This window comes from Chiroxiphia lanceolata, chromosome 1 (assembly GCF_009829145.1).
Source record: "Chiroxiphia lanceolata isolate bChiLan1 chromosome 1, bChiLan1.pri, whole genome shotgun sequence".
Lineage (NCBI taxonomy): Eukaryota > Metazoa > Chordata > Aves > Passeriformes > Pipridae > Chiroxiphia > Chiroxiphia lanceolata.
Genome location: NC_045637.1, coordinates 9426810 through 9446855, shown reverse-complemented (window position 1 = coordinate 9446855; position 20046 = coordinate 9426810).

Sequence of the window (20046 nt, the reverse complement as noted above, 5' to 3'; positions counted from 1 at the left end):
CAGGTCTCAAATGGTCAATTTGAAAAACTCCTTCAAATCTATTTGCTGTGCTATGAGATCCCTATCAGACCCAACTACTCACTTCATGAAGTATTTATTGCTTTTCTGTTGAAGACTGGTGCAGCAGCTTCATAACCGCAGTTTTCATTCCTAGCTGAGGAATTCAGAGTCCTTCACTAACTAATTTAGCTTCCCTTTTGCCTAAAGCAATGAATACAATTAAATAGACTGGACAAGAGATATGCTTCAAGTTCCACTGTGGTTTTGTGACTTGAAGTTTATAACTTTCAAGAGCTGGGTAGGGTTTAATCATCAAGTAAGACCTTATCACATGAACCCAGTAGTAAGACAGTTGCAGATCTCAGATGGAAACTTTAAAGAGGCCCTGTAATTTAGATGAAAACAATGATTGCCCTAATCAAGAGAAACTGTAGGCATTTCTCCTAACGTAATCATCATCAGCTGCCACATCAGGAAACACTTTCCTGGGACACTGTTTCTTCTCACAGGGTGTTGTTATGTGAAGATCAAAGCAGCAGAACCTCCCTAAGGAGCACCTCCACAATGCCTGATTAAAACTCTGCAATAGCCCACACTAACATAATCTCTCCTGGTTGGAGATACACAAGTATGAAGTAAAAAAAATACCACTTCCTGAGCAAACCACTCTTCAGAACTGAAACCCCTCATGGCAAAACTAGAGTGACTCCAAACTAGTTCAGACTCTAAGGGTGAATTCTTGGCCTAAATAAAATCGAGGATAAAAATCTACACCATAACCGACAGTCCCTTAAAGTAAACAGGAAACTTTCCATTGACTTCAGTAGGCTGTGACTGAATGAGAAAACAAGCTTTATCAGGTAGATAAAAAATACAAGTGCTGAATAGGAAGACAGCCTACCAGTCTCAACCAAGTACTTTAGCACAAAGCAGCTACACACACTGATGAGTGCTTGGCATAGGTGTCCAAAGCTCTTCTATGAATTCATATGAAAGGGAAGAAGCAGAAGTTAAAGCGTTCTGAGGCAGGAAACAGAAAGGAGCTGCTTTCTGCAGAGAAGAGAAAGCAAAACCTCTTGCTGATTTAAATTGACCACAGACCAAGAGCTGGGTACTTACTGAAAGATTAAACCTTTATAAAATTTTCTCCTTTGCCTACTGTTTCCATGACCTGGATAAAGTTCTGTTTGTTGAGAAACATCTCTTACCATACTGATACAGTCCAGAGCCAGACTGATGATGAGTCTTCTGCATCAGCCATTGTCAGATACCTCTACAATCTCATGGCAATAAACCCTGCCACAGTTGTGTTTCCTCTGCTCACCTCCAGTTACTCATTTCCCACTGCCAGTGAACCATTGCCTGAAGTCCCCTTTTATCAGCCCCTGTGGGCCGAGGGTTCTGCTGTCAGCACAGGGTCAGCAGTGGGCAATGTACAGTAAATGTGATGGTGCTGGGGATAGAGCACACAGGGCACACAGGGCACTCACCACCTCAGCACTAACCCAGAGCTCATCAGACACCATTTTTCTTGCCCAAGCTAACTACAGAACATGCTGATGGCCAGGCAGTAAGCAGTCAAATACACGGAGAAACTGCTGAAAAAAAAAGGAAGGTAGAATAATTTGGCATTTTGCACAGTTTGTACATCCAAACCAAACAATATAATTGTTTCTACTTTGATTTTAGGAAAAGAACAAGACAAGAACATAAGTATTTTCATTAAACTTACCTCTATCTGATAACCTGTCATCCCCACTCATTCTTCTGTTTTCTCCACCGTCACCTTCCTGTCCTCAACTGTCTTGGAAACGTTCTCATCTCAGACCTCTTCAGCTATCCATAGGGCACTGAGTACTTCACAGTTCACATTTATCCAAAACTGAGCATTCATTTAACATGTATTATTAATCTTACTGTAGTTGTGAATTCTCAAGTGAGCCTAAAATTGGCAGGTTTATAGTAAAAAAAAAAACAAAACCAAAAAAACTCACACATTTCTCATGGCTCAGAGCTGAAAAAATGATTGCTCCTTCAGTAACATTCTACTGAGAAGGCTGAGAATTCGGGAAAGGCCAGGGGATCACAGGTTACAATAATTTAATGGGCTTCCAGTCACCTGCCAAATCCCAGTAACTTTTGATATTTGTTTTCATATACTATCCCATCTACTGTGTCAAATACATTCTCTGAAATCACCATTTGCCTCACTGATTATCTAGACCACTTGCAGACAGCTGTTAATACTCTGAGGATGTTTATTTACAATCAGGTCTGTCTTCATTTAACATGCATATATGAAAAGCAATAGCAAAACATTGCTAGATGATTCACATTGTTTCTCTCTGCTTTTCATGAAGGCCTTGGTGAATAACAGAACAAATTATCAGTAAATTTCCCATAAGAATTAGAAATTAACTTGTTTCATCTGTGCTTATGCAAGTTGCATTCTCCTTCCTGCAAATATGCAAGTAATTGATTTTTACTGTCTGTGCAAAGGGAATTTAGAGATGTGGTTTGTACATGACAGTGTTTGTGCTGGCAGTGGTTGTGTACATTCAGGAGTAGCTTGAGAAAGGGATGTGACTTACCTGAAACAGCAGCACAGCTCAGCCTTTGAGCATACCAAATCAGTCGGTAAAGCTAAATATTGGTAAAAATAGTCATTAATTAAGTAATCATAGCAAGTTCACTTGAGAAAGTGAGAATCTGTCTTTCTGTATTCTGAACCTGGAAAAAAGCAGTTAAATATACACATTATTCATATGCACTTGCCTTCAAATCTAATTGCTGCCCTCTTTATGTGTCTTTTATGTACAGGAGGGTCTAATGACTGTGAATAAATAATACACCCTCAGGGGAATGATTACATGATTGCAGATTTTACTTCCTTGAGTATAGAAAGAAGGATAGATTAAACTTTATAGGCTGTCATTGTTCTACTTTGTTTGGGACAACACTTTAATGATGTTTTCCCATGCACTGGTATCAAAGGCACAGAGAATTTGGGAGAGAAATTTGCTTTGAGATAAGAATTCATGTAAAGTGCAGTGGCATTTCTGAGAGGGGCAAGTCAGATCACATCCAATATCACGCTTCCTTGGTCCAAGATGAGAGAAGCACTATGGTTTGACAAGGAGTTATGCCCAAGTTACAGGTGAGCCATTGCAATATGTCACCTCTTCTGCACATCTCACCCATTTTCACCAAGTTACATGGCCTGGCAGTTCCTTTGAAGTTCGTTTGCCTTGCTGAATGATGAATTCCCTGGACAGGAGTTTATATACACGTTAAAAAAAAAAAAAAAAAGAGAGAGAAAAAAATGAGAGAGAGAAAGTAATTCTAGAAGGCCATTATTGCTCAGAGAATGTCATTTACAATTTTGTCATTAAGAAATTACTGACTACATAATTGATACTCAGAAATGTAAGTGATATTGTAGACAACCCATCTCCTATTAGATCCCGGCAAGGGAGTTTGGCATCTTTTTAAACTGATGCATTAATATGTGTCAGATTCAGACAGCCATCTGAAATTACTAGCTGTGATTAATATAATTAATTATCTACTATTAGGTGCACCCATATTTTGGTAGGACCCTTTCAGAGAGTCAAATAATTTGATATATTAGCTGGAAAACATCCAGACAGTTTATATCTAAAATGATTAAGAGGTAATAAGACACATTTCCTGCTTTCAGAAATAATTCTATAATGAGGTTGTAGAAAAACAATGAAGTTTACAAGTAATAAATCAGGGCAATGTTAAAGCTGTTGATAATTGCACTACAAATAGAACCTGGAAAAATTTTCTGGCAAAGAGTCTGTCATCGTTGAGCAATAGAGCTATGACAACTGACCCTACTCACTAACTGAGGGGACAGTTTGATCAAAGGAAAAGATGATCCTTTGCTCGAGATGACACAGTATTACACATTGATTCTTTTATTTTCTAAAATGGCTTATTGTTTCAACAGTGAACAAGAAACTTGAATAGGCTAATTAAATCCAAATGAAAAATGAAAATGAAAATAAAAATGAAAACTTTCCTTTGTGATCTACTCTTTTTCTGACACAAAGGGGGAACAAAGAGTGAATTTGCTCAAAGAAAATACTCTCAACTCCAGATACATATATTATTAACATTTTTTTCTTTTTCAAGAAAAAAAAATCTAAAATTGCTTTTGAACAACAAAAGCACAACCCTAAAGTATAAGCCACATTTTTTATTCCAACAAGAAGTATTTTAGACAGAACAATGATTTCTCCAGAATATTACAAATTTCACCAGTCTCTGCTGTGCTGCACTGAAAAGACACATTATAATCCGTCTGTGGAAAAAAAGGAGACAAGTTATGAAGGGATTATTAGATAAACACAAGCAGGAGATGTACAAAGGTTATGCTGTATTTTGAGCAATTTAGTCATGGCACTACACTTACATTAATAACTATATGATGACATAAGTAGGTCAAAACACACAACTTTTTCATGGTCACATTCATGACATGAAACAACAAAGCGATACCTCACTTTGTGCTGTCCCAGAAGACATGTCCACTTTGCAGTACTGTAGGGCAAGGTACTGGCTCAGGCCTGAAACCTATTTACAACGAAATATGACTACTGACAGCTCTGATAGCTTTTAGCTGGTGGGAATCTTAAGAAAATAATGTAGTAGTAATGAGTCTGTGTGCATGTGTATAACACAATGTAGGATTAAAAGAATGATAACATACAAAGAACAGTAAAAGTTATCCTTTGGAAAGATACAACTAACAAGACGAGTATTTATTTCTTTTAGAATTGAAAGCTGAAATATTGCTATTATCTATAAAGGACCTTATAATTTCCTCCTGTAAACTCCTTTGGTGCCCAGCCCAGCTGGCAAAATCCTCTCTGAGGGTTATTGTGCTGGCACACAGACACACAATATCTCTGCAACATGTTAAAGCCTTCATTAAAGGTATATCAGCATGTAGGTATATGAACATTTGTCACATGTTATATCAAGCTGTTGTGTATCTTCACTTGGGGATTTTGCTGACTCCATCCAAGTTCACAGAAGATGGAAATGTGGCAACAAATGAGCCCACGGAAGGGTCTGTAGGATGAAGCTGCAAAGTTCTCAACGTTTTAGTATTATCTTGATCATGAATGGCATCTGCTGTTGCTGTTTTATACAAAACTGTTCTTCTAAACCTTTTGCTGTGTTTTACCACTGTTGCTTGCCACTGCTAAGGTAGAAAACAAGGAAAGATTTTGTGAGGTTTATAAAGTTCCAGCGGGGTGAGCCCTGCTATCATTGAGGTCATAGCCACGCCTATATGTGACAACATGCTGAGAATAATAATTCTGGCTTTTAGTGGCTCACTGTGTGCTAAGGACATTACGTCATTCACAACCGAGAATGTCAAAGTATGAGACAGGCTACTCATATTAGACCAGGCTATCTGGGGTCAGATTGTGTAGCAAAGTATCCTGTTTCCAGTGAGAATCAGCAAGTGGATACAAATGAGGGAGCAGAAGAAAAAAGCACGTATGCAGTGATTCCACTCCAGGGTGCTCTGCCAGCCTCCAAATCACTTATGGCTCACAGACTTGCTGGAGAATTACCTTTCCTTTTGACAGCCTCCATTAGACCTGAACTCCATGAAGTCACCCTATCATTGCGTCTTAACTTCTGGCACCCGTGGCATTCTAAGACAGAGAGTTCCATGATGCCGCAGGATCCCCCACCAAAGAGCTTGCTGTCACAGCCCAAGCAGTTCTTTTCCTTCACATTGTCGTCTGGCAGCTCAAACTTCAAATAAGCTGCAACTCTAAAGAAAGGAAAACAAATTCCAGATGACCATCCTCTGAAAACCAGAGTGGCCAGAATTATTTTCTGTCTCTCTCTACACACAATCCATATTCATCCTGAGTTCACCCACACATCTCATAGGGCTGTGAGACATTTGAAATTTAATTTCCCCAAGGACAGTGGACCTGTTTCCTAAAACAGTCTGCCAAAATCTGCCAACTCATTTGTCCGTCTGTCAAACCTCACCAACAGGAGTTTCCTTCTTGCTCTACCAGAAAGGAGCAACTCCATGCAGGACTGGTTCAGCCAAAATTGGGGTCACAGTCACCAGTGGCACTGGCTAGCTGCTCCCAGCTGCTCCTTATGCAGGCAGCTGCCTTCTTCTGATGCCTGCAGCCAGACATGTTTGTTGGCTGGGTCTTTTTCCCAGAAGAGCAAGGACCTCCATCACAGATTAAATGCCAGAAGTGAGACTGATTTTAGAGATGATTTTCCACCATTTTCTGCTTCTAAATTTGTAGCATAATAAATATTTAAGTACAGATTATTTTTTTCCTCCTTTGATAAAAAGTAAACTGCAAACTTCCTGTGAATGAAAAACAATGTAGTGATTGAAAATAATTATAACAGATGACTCATGAGTCTACAGTGGTTTTTGCATCAGCAAATAAAATTGGTCAGGATAGATGGGAAAAAGTGCATTGAAGTTTAACTACCAAATGCATCTTCTGAGTCCTCATTACCAAACCCTTTTCAAATGAAGTCTTTTTCATCGTAAATCACCCAGCTAAGTTTTGCATGTGCAAATTTTTTTTAATTAAAAACCCAAAGAAGAAAAATGGAATAAGCACTCATAGTGACACCTCTTCAGAACAAAGGGCTCTCCAAAATGCAGACAATTAGAGAAGCCTAAGCTATGTACTCAGTCACACAAAGGGTAAAAAAACTCAAAAACAGTGAAGGAGGAATTACTGTGCCAAGTGAAGGCCTGCACAGTTTTTACTTATTTACTGTTTCTCCCTTACAGTCTTCTATTGAAACTCTTGCAATTCATTGCCAGCTTTTTAGCTTCAGTACTCTTTTTCCCATAGGATTCTAGACTTTGCCAGATTGGACCAAAGCAGCACATTAATATGGTAAGCTATTGTCTGTGTTCTTCTGTTAAGAGTTGCCAGTACTAACTCTTTGAGGTGAATATTGACTGGGTTACAAATTAAAAGTTGGTTAGAATGCTGGAGTATTGTCTATTTTCTCTTTTAAGAACATTTTCTCCCATTCTTTAATATTTGGAGATGGGAAGAAAGGACTCCTTCCTTGAAAGAGATACCTTTTCCTTCATAGTCTTTCCTGGTCCTCTTTCTTCTCTTACCTACCTTTCTGTTCTGCATTACAAAATTATTTGCATCCTAGTCAGTCCAGAGAGAAGAGGACATCTCATCTTTAACAAGTCCTTGAGAAGAAAGTCAAAGAACACGTAGGAAACACAAATATAAAAAATTTAAATTATTTGCTCAGGATTGTGTTAATAACAAATTCAAAAATATTTCATTAAGACCAAATCTTGAATTTCTTTTGCTGGGTAATCAAGGGTTTGAAATGATATCTAAAGAGCAGTTGTTCTATCTCAACTGAATGAAGCAGAATGATGGAGTCAGGTATTTTATTCAGCTAACACAGGCCCCAAAGGGTGATCAAGGAGCCATCTAGAAATGGCTGAGAGGAAACACAGCTTAACACAAGGCAACACTAACCAAGGAAATCTGAACTTGCACCCTTCATGGAGCTTGTATATTTACTTTTCTCCTGAGCCCAGATTACTGAGCAGAACTCACAGGCCCATCTCCCAAATACAGCTTGGTGCTTATGGCATTCACCCAGCAACTTCCCAGGTGAAGTCCCTCCTCAGCAAAGTGTGTTCTTGGCCACATTTACCACATATTTAACAACTAGGATGTATCAGGTGGATAATCATACTGCTATGCCTCTCTTGAAGCTGGATCACTCTGCCAGATCACAGGAAGTAGACAACTCTACTCAGTGGAGGTTAGGGTCATGTCCCTCTTTCATGGACTATTTATGCACTTCACATTGGACAGCTGTTGGTTGTCTCCAACCACCACTATTCTACAGCCTGATGATCAATGCATTTGCTCAGTGTCTGAATCCCTGAGGATTGCATGCTAAAAACCTCCTAGTGAGATCAGGGGAGCCTTTCTTAGGAGTCAGGATTGCAATGAGTATTCAGCTCACCTCTGTGCTGAGCACAGGGTTTACTGAACACCATCCCTCTGTGTTTTCTTTGCAGTCAATTATTCTTTGATATGTTACCGCACTGGCTTTTTGACAGTTTTTCTACTGGTGAGCTGACAAGGATCCATGACAGCTATCCTGCTTCTGACCTGCTACAGCGTGGATATCAGGCTCTGTCCCTATAGGACTGTTCTTCATCCAACAGGTAAGGTTATACCAGGGATCTCTGGGTGCTCTCCTACTATATATAGTACAACACTGCATAGTGTTGTCTGCATTCAGCCTGGAACCACTCTTCCCTGTCTCTGTCATACCTTAATGTTTCTAACACAGTTGTCAATGGGAACATCCTAACAACAGTCTAAAGATTTCTCCCTGCTTCTGGGCTGCCTCTATCTGCGGGTAGAGCAGTTAACTCTACAGGAGGTATTGTAAAATGGTTGTCAAACTGCCCTTGCTCGGTGCCTGTCTTACCTCCAAAGTTCCCAGAGGTGACCAAAAAAAAAAATAAATTAGACCTGGAAGGTGAAAGGATGGAGCCAGACTCAGAATGGGAGTTCAGCAGAACTTGCAGGGTCGAGGTAGATGGGCCCCAGGAGATGAGGCCAGGAAATTTATAGTCAGAATAGTTGTTGGCTCTGGGCATCAGGCCAACCTCATTATCTTTGACACAGTCAAAGAAGATGAACTCACAGAGTACAAACCTTGCAGTGCAAACCACTTATACAGCTCTGCTGTACTAATTACATTAGTATTGGTTTCCCTTTCAGCCTAAGCAATCGTTGCTTCTGCCTCACATGGCACCTGGAGTTCAAACTCCTCCTCACCTCCCACACAAGCCCTGCTGTTTAGTGCCCTGTGCTCTGTCAACAGCCGCTGTGCTCATGCCAGCAAGGCAGGTGTTTTATTTTGGTTTGGATTAAGTTATTCCCATATACAGTTGATAAAGGGCTCTGGGATGAATGACAAGACACTATCTTCAATTATTGAAGCCAATCTCTGAACATTTTTCCAAGGTTCCATAACAGCTTCTTCTCATAAGGGGCTTGAAAAACTTAATCAGTTGAATAAATAAATCCAGATTGAGAGTCCTGCACGAGTTCAGCAGTCTTGCTAACAAAGCTCTGGATCAGCACATGGGAAAAGTCTCATAAAATGTCTCTTCTCCCACCAGCTGCTGTACTGGCTTAAGAAAAAAGCTCTTTTCAACTGCTACATCCCATTCTTCTTTCCCTGAGTAGCCCCGTTCAATTTTCAAGTCATAACATGAGCAAGCCTAGAAACTGCTTTCTTTGCTTTCCCCACAACCTCAGAAGTAGAGCCCACAGAGAAAACAAATGCATGAACACATAAACATCTTTAAGCACACACATCCTTTTAGACAAAGGCTCATAAAGGGCTCACACACAGTTAATTTTCTATTGAACAGGCTTCATACCATGGAAATTAACCCATGGATTAGGATTTGGAGATCACCAAATTATTTTTCACCAAATTATTTTTATTTTAGTTATCGGCACATGTGTCAAATAATTTTTTTCAGAGTCACATAAGGCCGTTTTAATGATGGCTGGGCAAGAGAAATACAAAACTTTCAAATGGTAGGTGAAGTGTCTTCAACAGAGATGATATCCCTCTTAATCATGTAAAGTTCATGTTTCTTGGGTTCTCTGGCATCCAACTTCTGGTGTTTGCTTGGGATAGGATGACATTGCTTCAAATCTCTGTCATACAGGCAGTCCAACAGCAGCTTACACACATCTGTCATAGGTTAAAAACAACACAGTCTGTTCACTCGTGTAAAGGTTTATACCAGGGATCAGGACTAAGTTAGAGAGTGGCAGCTGCTTTGTAATAAATTTGGAGTGCTCTGACTCTGTAAGGTAGAGCTTTAGACTGACTACTTATTCATTACAAATAAACATTGAATATTATTTAAGGTAGGGATTAAAACTTTCTTGGAACTTAAAGGGGGCATGCAGGATTTTTTTATGGTTTGTTCTTGTTCCATTGACATTTTTAGATCAAGGATTTCTGCCACTCTTCCAAGGACAGATAAGCACACAGACAGGGTCTACCGTTAAAGTGTCTCAGCTTTATCTTGTAATAAATATTGTAATAAAAATTCTGTTTCAGACTGGAGACATTTGCTAAACAAGGGTAAGGTACATTGATCTGAGTTTTTAGCTAATCAATAAGCTTTTACATGCCTATCTGGAAGCCTGTGATCTTCTCAACTGCAGCTCCGTTTCACCAATTACTGTTAGAAAGGTTAAGCTTGGATTTATTTTTATAAGCAACCTCATTAAGAAAAAATATTTGTTCTGCCTCTTTTTCAGTATCTACAAAGTTCATAAAGCCACCATCTAAGTAACAGGCATCATATTTGCCTGAGAAATGCATCTCTTCTTGATGACTCAGTAAAACAGTGTGCTTGAGTGCAGATAACACATTAATTACTTTAGAAACTGATAACATATTCTTGCATATTTTGCAAAACTGTTCTGCTGAGTAGAAGGATGCACTGTTTCAGTGTGTTTCTACTACACAATGCTGGATCAGGAAGAAGCAGAGGAGGCCTCCAAATGATGAGAAGAAAGAAAAAGTTCACAGGTCTTAGTATTTCTGGGGGACTTCAATGTCCCCAATAGCAATCTCCAAGGCAACCGCTCTGGTGTTGGTAGGATGGGCAGTGGAGCACTCCAGAGTGATACACAGGGAGAGTCCCTGAACAGACAGAACCTGAAGGGTGGGGAGAGACTCAACAACAGCTCACAGCTCACGCCACAGCACCAGGGCACCTGTGTGGGGCCAGGAATGTCATCGGCCAAACCCTTCACTCATAAAAGCATCCCTGCACAGGAGCACTGTGGCAGTTTCAGGCAAGAAGGGCACTGTAGCTCTGCCAGCTCAACCAGGGAGCAGTGGTCTCCACCTGCAGAAGGCCCTGGACTCTCAGCTCTGCACCCACCACAACTGAAGCAGCTGCCCAAGACAGAGTTCTGGTGGGAACACGCTGACACCCCAGTGCCAGCAGGAAGAGCCAGCAGACCAATGCATGGCTCTGACCCTGGTGTCACCAGCAGAATTTGGGTTTTTTCATCATGGGTTGGTCTACAGGAAACCAGGCCCTAGGGCAACAGATGTGGTACACCTGCCTCAAAGGGGAAGAAGGATCTTAGTGCAAAAGTGAGCAGTGCTCATCAAAGGAGTTTTAATCTGGATTTGAAGGGGGAAAGGGATAAAGCCAGGCTGGCTAGAGATAAACCTGGGAGTGGTAGGGGAGTGTTTGAGAGGTGATGTGATAGCAAGGTCCTTCAGGCTGCTCCACACTGTGCTGAGCACACTGGAGCCCATCTGAAATGTCCCAGTTCTCATGTACAAGCCCCTCAGCCACCTCCGTGGGGCAGAGGATGGAGATCCACAGTCTCAATTCAGGTTATTTACAAGAAAGTACAGACATTGCATTTTGATAAAGGGATCTCTGAATTAGAAGTTTGGATTTAGCTGTCATGAGTTTACCTCATATTTCCAGTCTTGGCATCTCCCCCCAAAAATTTTCCATGCCATAGTGTTTCCTGCGGACATTGCTCTGTCCTGCTGCACTGACACACAACTCACCCACAGCATTATTTTTGATATTTATCAGTGTCCTGATATCCACTCTTGTCCACAGTGGTTGCATGGCAAGTCAGACCAACAGTGGAAATGGGAGCAATTACAGGATACGGTTTGGAAGGGGGACGAGACTATGGGCCCTCAATCTTCACTTGCATCAGTGGACTGCAGATAAAGCTTGTGAATTCTCAGTAAAGCATTATCCTTGGCCAAATTCAACCAACAGGATAAAGCACAGCAGACAGATTCCTTTTATTTTTCAAAGATATCCTTGAATTTCAAGTCTTTAAATTTTCCAGTTTTCATAAAACTGACTAGTTCAAGCTTTTGTTGGCTGATTATTTCTTTAAATTGCTGTAGATGGCAATGTGTTTAATAAATTAATTTAAGCCTAAGCTTTTTTTCTTTCAAAGCTTATTTCAGCACTAACAAGAAAGTAACAATGAATTTCTGACAAAGACTTTCAAATAAAAAGAAGGTAAATGGCCATTTCTACTTGGCTCTTCCAGGTCAAAATGGACAGTAAATTATATCACAGTGATGCTATGTTTGTAAACTTTAGATAAACTTTAAGGAAGACTAATAAATGCATTCTTAGCAAAAAAAAAATTAAGAAAGACATTTCTGAAAAGGTAAGAAGTAATAAGATTGAAATTATATCTCATTATTATTTAAAAATCCATCCTTGTTTGAGTGGGAAGGAGAAAATATTAATATTTTATGAGATAACTCTCTAAAAAGAAATTAAATATCCTGAATACTTTAATGCTTCAAATAAAACTGCCTTTGTTCAAATATTTTACCCTTTCCAGGGAACATCCACCATGTCTGACTGTAAGTTTTGTCATAAGCTATACTTGAGTGATACTATTATAAAGCCTACAATTTACCCTCTAAAAAAAAATTTTGCAGCTATAGACTGAACATGAACAAACAGTCACTGTTCAGTTCCTTTTATTGATATATACTTTCCAAAACCCAGAGTGATTCCCAAAATGTGTATTCAAACAATGTCTAATTTTACTGAATATCTAGGATCTTTTTTATTGAAGTTTGAAAGAAGGTAGAAAGCCCATTCTACAGGATGTTGAATGATTCTGACATTTATTTTTCTTCTGAGGCAGAACCCAAAGCTGCTTCTTCTAAATGTTATATTTAAAACTAATAATAATGTTTAGGGAAAAAAAAAAAAAAAAGGCAAAAAATCCAACCACTTTGCTCCAAACATAATTTCTTCCATTTTAGTTAATTACATATACATATTTGAAACCTATTACTGGAAGGTGGAAAAAAAAACCAACCAAAGAAAACCTATTTTATTCGGAAAGCATCAGGAAAGAACATTGAAGATTATGAAAATGCATTCATCTGGGAGTCAGGGAATTTCTCCACAAAAATATATTTCTCCAAAATACTACAACACAGATATTTTCTGATGGGAAATTGCTTCTGCTGATGATATACAAGCTGGCTGCAGTTCCTGTCTGTGATGAACTGCTTGGCCAGTTTGCTTATCTCCTTTGTACTTGCAGTTCTCTTTGCAATATGCAGCTTGTCAGAATGATTTAGAAAGTGTCTCCTTCCCACCTTACGCTTAAAAACCCAGCGTAAAAATACCCATTAAAACACAAATAATATTAACCTCTTACTTCTGATCTAAATCCTAAAAGATGTAAAGAGGAATGATGTAATTTACCCATCATCTTGCTTCAGCCTAGGGTTAATTATATGTAATTATATATAAATCAAGAAATACTTGTCATTTTTTTCACAAAAACATCCAGTGATTGAGATACCAGAACTCTTTAGACAACCTGTTTTCTGCTTTGTGATTCAGTTATATTGCACTGTTATAAAGTTTTAAAGACTGTCTAATCTTAAATCCTGGAAATTTCTCTTTTTTGCAGTTTAAATCCAATAAGTCTTGCTTCTGTTGATCCCAGTCATGTCAGCAAGTATTCTTCAAACTGGCCTGTTACATATTTGAAAACAGTTATAGAGTGTCCAGTCAGTCTTCCCCTTTCAAAGCCAAGTAGCTGTTATTTATTCAATTATTCCTTGTAAGTCATGGTTGCTAGATCTCTGATTATCTCTGATTGTCATATCTAGCTTGTCACCATCTAGTCCATGTTAATCTACTGCTTTCTTGGTGCTGGAACCTGGACTTTGAACTCCCGAATATATGTTGCAGGTAGTTTCTTTCAAGTGTCTATCACAATATTTATTTTCTTTTTTTTTTGGTTGGTTGGGGGTTTGTGTGTGTGTTTGGTTTTGGTTTTTCTGGTTGGTGAGGGATTTTGAGGGGGGAGATTTTTTGGTTTGTGGGTTTTTTCGGTGGGAAGGGTGTTGGGGGTTTGTTTTATTGGGTTTTGTTTTGTTTTGTTTTGTTTTAACAGTGTGGTACTGTTGGATCTTATTAATGCCATCAAATTAGTGAAGGGTTTTTTTCCCCACCCTCAAATTCTCTGAATTTCTCTGAAGTTTGTACCTTGTTCTGAAAGAGATGTATGCTTCAAAATCACACCACATGATCTGGTATAACATAGCACCTAAAAGCAAATCTCTCTACCTATAGCATTCTAATTTTTGCTCCTCTGAGAGCATTTGTATTTGCAGTTTTTCTCCTTTGAGAGAAAAATACAATACATTGAGAATGGAACTGCACTAAAACCTTAGTAGAAATGCCCAAAGCTGCAAACAGATCTGGAATCAAAGAAACCAAACAAAGCATAGAAAAGAAGTAATTATACCAAACACTTTTAATAAAGGATGGACTTATTTGTGTGAAGAAAAAAAAATCAAGCTCCATTAGGTTCCTATTAGAAACCTCCCTCGAAAATACTAAAGAGATAAAATTTCAGAACAATTTATTAAAGTTACTAACATCTATTCAGACAGAGGCATTTATAGAGATCTGAATATTTAGAAATTTTTGTTGTGAAGCAAATAATGGTAACAATGGCATTTTCTCCAAACTTTCTGAAATGAGCTCTAGAGCAATTATAAAGAGAATTTTTTCCTGCATGGGGACTTCTTGAACACCAATTACCTGGAGGGTCTTAAAGTATGAACAACCTGGTAAACACCATGATGGTTTCTCCACCACAACAAAAAATATTAATGTGATGTTTGGTTTTGTATTTCTCGTTAAAATTATAAAGGTATTTAAAAATAATAATAATAATTGTAGCAATCCTCTGGGCATCAGTGGGCTGCAAATATGCCAAGGTTACTGCAGTCTCCCTTCTGGCCTTTTTTTCTACCAGGGAGAAAACACTGGAGAAGTCCCACTCTTTGTGGGAGCTACTTTGAGGAACTGTGATCAGAATCCAGTGATTAACTTAATTTACAAATACCTTACCTTCAATGAAAAGGCAGGCTAAGCTAATGGAAAATAAAAACTATTTCATTTCTCAGATCAGGCTGGATTACTACTCTCACCTTTACCTGCCTTTTACAGTAAGCAATTAACATTGGGAAGGAAGGTCATCTGTCTCTCTCGGTGTAGGGATGAGGAAATTAAAACTTTGGTATTGCTGGGACATCACATTGTTAACGTGATGTCATGACTAACACAAGCAGAGACACAGCCCTATCTTAACTCACTTGAAAATATGAAACTCTCCCAGCAGCTGCCTTGTAACACCCTGCCTGTAGCAACATAAGCACTGCCTAAACCTCTGCAGGTTTGGAGATGGGAATAGAGTACAACAAATAATTCAACCCCAAACTTGGAATACTCCACTTCCCACCATGTACCAAGAATAAATGAGGAGTGTTTTAGAGAGGCTTCTCAGTTCAGATTTTTCTGTTTCAGCTGTGGTTTGATATTATATGGTTCATTTCATTGATACATCAACAGAAAAACACATCTCCTCAGAGAGAAAGGTTTCCCAGCTCTCCTGGGGCAGGTATGGCCCTCATCTCACCAGTAGTGAGTATCACCATCTGTTCAGCAGTGCCAGGTCTCTCCCTAACTATTCATTCACAAACTGAATATTAATGTTGCCAATACCTATATGTAAAAGGCTGGGAAAAAATAGGAGGGAGGTTACCCTACACAACCATAAATCAACCCCCACCCTGCTGACACATGCACGGGATAGGCTCTGATGCAGGGATTGCCTCTCTGCAGGACCCTGGTCTCACAAACAGATTAATTTGTTGTCAGCATTCCCTCCTTCGATGGAGACCAGGATAGGGAGAAATGGTTGAAGGTCTATAGACAAGGGAAGAGTGATGAGGAAAACAAAAACTTGCCTCAGTGAGCTGGATTTGACCTCCATGTCTTTACAGTGGCACAGGAACAGGTAAGTATTTCACCCAGACAATGCTTTGGGAGGTAGTAGATGAATTGCAGCTCACCTGAAAACTCAGAGCAGACTTTGTGTCAGTGGGAAATGTGCTGCTGGGAGACACAGACAGGTAAAGGCAAAAGCTCTGAAAAAAAAAGGATCAGCCATGTCACACTGGGTATCCCAAAATTACTCTGTACCTGCAGTTCTCTGTGCTTTTGCATTGTCAGAGGGAATTGTGTTTTAACATCTCAGAAAGGTCTACAAAGACTAAGTCATTAATATTTGTGAAATACTCATGTAATCTGGACAAAAAGCAATAGCAATATCCTGAAAAAAACTAATTAGGGGCCGGTTTTGACTGATATTCCTTCCACAAGGCTGACACCAGGCATTTAGGAATATGAGTAATGTAGAGCATTAAAATAACTGCTACGTTAATGAAAACTTATAAGGGACTACAGGAACAGAGCTGTGATGGACGCTCACACAGAACAGCCCACCTTGAAACAGGTGCCTTGATGATGCCAATTTACATCAGTGACCAAACAGAATAATCTCTTTTACAGGATTCTGGCTGAGAGATGAGTTTTGCATCAGGGGAGAAATGAATATGCACAAAACTGCTGACCACAAAAGGTACAAGCTGGCACCTCTGGAAGTAAATTTGCAGGGATTTGCTGGCTTGCAGGCAGATACTGCCTCTGCTGCTGCTCATCCTTTTGCTATGCAGTGGGAGATGATTAAAAAAGTTTCAGAGCTCCAAGTAAAGAATTGTCACCCACCTCAGCAGCAGGACAAGGGGGAACTGCTAACTCTCAAAGATCTCTGAGCATTTGAAGATAGTAGAGTCTCTGATGTGGAAGGGAGCATTTGTACCCTGGCTGTACCCAGATGAGCAGCACAGGGCAGGGTGTGAGTCAATCACAGCTCCTGAGCATCTTGCCCACTCCATGGTGACATTACCATTCCTGTCAGCATCTTTGCAGCTGCACAGGGAGGAGAACTGTCAAGAATGTCAATTTTTAAGTGCAGCTGCAAGGAAAATCTTTTGTTTTGTAAACACAATAATCAGGTGTGTCGGATGTGAGATTTTGCTTGGAATTTCCAGTTCACAGAAAATTCTAAATATTTCTGTCCATTCCAGCCTAATTCAGACTGAATACATTTCTTAGGTGAAATTTCCAAAGAACTGTGAACGCTACTTGTCCACCGGTTCTGCCAGACAGTACCAGGGAAATTTAAAAATAAATAAAACCAAACAAAAACCACAAACAAAACCCCCACAAACAAACAAACAAACAAAATAAAAATAAAAAAGTGTAATTTTCTTCTTTTGAAGCAACACATCATGGAAGCCTAAGGGAATCACATCACTCGCATTCTGCTACATGAAAAAAAATCATCACAAGGAATCAAAACATCAGTGGAAGACAGAAATCTGCAACAACTCCAGCACTTTTAACTCTCTTGAAAGAACTGTGAAAGCTGTGGTGCCACAGGAGTGGAAGGTGCATGTACAGAGGATGTCCTTTGCAGAGACTTTGAGCCGTGAGACAAGTGGGAAGAAACAAGGAAGAGGCAAGATAGAACGTCCCTCTCCTCCAACCATTATAGGGATGAGAGTGTCAAATTGATTAGTGCACATCTCTGTTTTACATTTTCTAAGAGGCAGGTCCAGATATGTCAGCCAGGTGCATTCACAATTTGTTTACCATTCCCTCAGTCTGCAGAGGCTGCTTTCAAATCTACCAGCCGTACTGGATATTTTCCTGTATAATGCTCTGGGTTAGTAGCTGTCAGAGTTGGAAAATTAATTGGAATTCATTAACTTTTCAGGTATGCCTATGGCTGTTAATTTTCGTCCTCTAGAAAGAAAATTCCTTGTTCCTTTATCAAACTGTTATGGTTCCTGGCAGCTTAAATGTATATACAACATATATCCAAGCAATGAGCCAGATAACATGCACAAAGAAGTATAATCTACTAAACCAGCTGAAAAAAACCAGGTTTTGAAAAATGCCATGCCTCAGACTAACTGGTCTATGTTTATTAATTAATATGAAATACAATTAGCAATTACATAGAATGTAGAATCTCTTTCTGGTTTGCTTCTTAATTAGCACAATAAAATGTTAACTATGAAAGAAATTTACGTTCCAGCCTTATTACACTGGAATTTTCCACTGCCGTGTGGAACACTGAGAAAGAAAAAACTATGTTGTAATTCTGCAATGATCTACACCTTAAATAATTCAAAAGGGAAGTTCACTGTATGCCTGCAACTCTGATTACAGTGAAAGACAGGGGCTCTAGACTGCCCACTGATTAAAAGCATCTGCAGCACCTTATTTATAATTAGGGACCTGAAAAAAACAGTGCAGGAAAATGTGTAAGTGTTCCTCAAATATCATAGAAAATGCTGAGGCTGTAGAGTGATAAATTACCAGACCTGTAATTCAGTCTCAGCTTTCTAATGATCTCATCGATCAATCGTACTTCATGGCTGCAATTCATGATATCATCTGAGCCCCCTCTATTGAGTTATGGCTTTGTTATAAATCCCACATTATCCATTATCCTTACATTCAATATACTCTACCTTATTACAGTAGCACTCAACTGCACCGTCAGACTTGAGGGGCTATAGGTTTTCCAATTAGAAATTCTGGCTTTCAAAGGATTACAGATCAACCAGGACAATATACTCTGAGTTGAGCATCTCTGCATGACCTTAGGAAGGGGAGGATGGGATTGTGTTTTGATTGTTAGCCTTGGCCTGGCAAAGAACTTGTGCAAATCCTTGCTCACACAGGCTACACACACAACCTTGCCTAAGATATTTGCACAACTGAAGTGCTGAAGACTGTGTCTGTATCACCTGGTAGATTAGAGAGCAGAGGGGCCTGAGCCTGCTCCTGTCACAAGTGAGCAATGTCCATGCAGGGCTGAGTGAATTACCTGGGGTGTACATCATCTAATCTGATAGGGAAGGGGTCCAGCTGAGGCACCCCTGCTGCAGAAGCACCTTCGGTGTGCCTATCTTTATATGGGGAAGGTGGGATTGATCAGGCCCTTTATTTCTTCTTGGGGAAATCATATATGCTGATATTAACAATCCTTTTGCAGAGGGTGAGTTAGAGAAACACCATGGTATTCGCAGTGCAGTGGAGCCACTTGCACGTGCTTCACCACTGTGATGCATTTGACAGGTGAAATACAATTAGTTCAGGAGTCAAAAAAGTGGTTCTTGGTGCTTTGGGGTTCACCTATGTGATGCTAAAAATGGGTCTGTGTAATCTAAATGGGCCTAAACTGGGGCATAGCTAAGCAGGGCTCTGTATGTCAAGGGACAGCTGGAGGGCAGCCCAGGGAAGGGGCTCATGAAATTCATTGCTTCCTCCCTGCCGGAGGGCAGCTGTGGCTTCACTCCAAAGCATCCTATTTCTTGCCAACACTGAGGGCAGGGGTGGATGAGCTCTTGACTCCTCAGGTATCTGCAATGCTGAATGAGAGATGCGTTGACACTACCTAATGTCAGGGAGCAGCAGGAGTGGGCCTGCTCCCGGAGGGACACAAGCCAGGAGACCATGCATAGGAAGAGACTGTGCCTTCAGCAGCAGGGCACAGATACCCAGCTTCACAGTGGAGCTGGGCTAGTGACTCTAACCCTACCCAGCAGCCCCAGACAAGATGAGGTGATGATTCAGGTCCAGGGTCCATCAGAGTGCAGTCAGGAATAGTAGGACATGTGGCTGGTGACAAACTACTTTGTCCCTTGTTCCTTTCTGCCTCATGAATGCCACCTATCTCACCTTCTAACCAATTAAAACACAATAACTTGGCCACAGGACATCCTCCTTTGCCTCCTGTCCCAGGTTCAGTTCTTGTCTTTGGTCCCATAGTTGAAGGTGTGTGTGTGTGTGTGTATGAACAAGTCGAGTATATACTAGAGTATGGATTCAATCCACTGAGCCAATGCAATATTTGCTGCTAGTGGATTTGGATGAGGCCCCAGGTTCAAACAAGAAGGCTGAGATCACATGGGCTGTATTGAAATGGCTTGTCATCATTTCCAAAA